A 1,444-nucleotide genomic window follows, 5' to 3' on the forward strand; every position below is an offset into this window, starting at 1 on the left:
GCCGACTCCAGATCTGTCTCCAGCACACGGGCTAAAGGTCATGAATGCATTTTTGTGGATGCCCTTGCATTTATATACTCCCACCCCTTATTGCTTTCTGCTGTACCCCGTGGATAGAGGGATCTACTGTTTTTGGGAGAACCTTATCATTTTTGTAGCTAACTGTGCAATATTACAAATGACCATCAATAAAAACAGAATGTAACATTTGACTGATATTTGTTTTATTATTAATTTAAATTATTGGCTCCTGATACCAGCAAACATTCAGTTCAATAAATAATAATAACAACAACAACAACAATAAATAATACATAATAAATAAATAAATAATAAAGTAAACTCTCCTTGCTGGCTTGATCTTTCTACTCGTCTTCTGTCCTCAGATGCCGAAGCCATTCTGTGATGACATTTCCTGCTTCTACTTCGGAGGAATTGCTGAGAAGAGACACACAATGTTAAACTGTTAAACACATAATGTAGCCGTGTAAAAGCACTGCATATACATTTGTGAATATGTATGTGTGATATTTTCCCTTTGACCTGATAGAATGGAGGCCAATGTGCTTTCGCTCCCCGGAGTTGAAATAATACACGTCCCACAGTGAATGAATCATGCACACTGTATACTGCACTGCGTTTCATTAATAAATACAGGAACTCACTCTGAGCAATCAGTGTGAAGCAGACAAGTAACTTTGATACATGAATACCAGCGTCCATCCCGCGCCCCCCCTATATCTGACCCACTGAGCACTACTAACTTTTTATCACAAAGTTGAACCAATTGTGGAACAATACAAATGTGTGACAATCTGTTAACAATTCACACCCCTAACTTGGATATATGCAGACAAATCTGTACAAACAAAAGAAATCAGCTGTACTTACAATCTCTGATCTTCATTGGCTTGAAACGATGCGTCTGGGAGAGGAAGCTCTGTCTAAGAGGGGGGTTTAGCTCACTACCATAGCCTCATCGAAACCTCTTTCTGTCCAAGCTGCCTATAGGCCCCTGTGTGTGTCACTCAAACAGTCCCTTCCTGTTTCCTGTTTGTATTTAATGTGACACACACAGGGACCTCCTGTTTGCCGGGAGACTGGACCCTGATGTGACCTTGTGACCCCTGGGCAGAGCATCCTCTCTCAGGTGACCGGGGCTGCGTCCGCAACCCGTCGCTGTGTTTCCTGTGGGAAGCACTGCCCCGGGGAGGGGTTACTGTGGGACCAGACCATCACACGGGAGGGGGCAGCGAGCTGCTGAGGGGGTCCTGCAACTCAGGTTAAGCGTTTCACCTCTGAGAATGAAGAGCGCTTGTCATTTCATATTTTAACTTCGTTTAATTGTAAAACAGCACACAGTATTGTGTTCTCATCATTGCTCTCACCTCAGTTTCTACAAAATTGGATGTGTTTTCCAGTGACAAGTTTCTGATAGGAAGAC

At 42.9% G+C, this 1,444-nt stretch overlaps 1 long non-coding RNA gene across 1 annotated transcript; it reads right to left on the reverse strand.

Annotated features, from left to right (window-relative positions):
- Positions 1-202: 202 nt before the first annotated feature.
- LOC136766294 (uncharacterized) lies at positions 203-982 on the reverse strand. Its single transcript, XR_010821722.1, has 2 exons — positions 892-982; positions 203-438 (listed from the first exon to the last, which is right to left on the reverse strand). It is a non-coding gene; the product is annotated as an uncharacterized LOC136766294 (long non-coding RNA).
- Positions 983-1,444: the final 462 nt, after the last annotated feature.

This window comes from Amia ocellicauda, chromosome 13 (genome assembly GCF_036373705.1).
Source record: "Amia ocellicauda isolate fAmiCal2 chromosome 13, fAmiCal2.hap1, whole genome shotgun sequence".
In the NCBI taxonomy this organism is placed as follows: domain Eukaryota; kingdom Metazoa; phylum Chordata; class Actinopteri; order Amiiformes; family Amiidae; genus Amia; species Amia ocellicauda.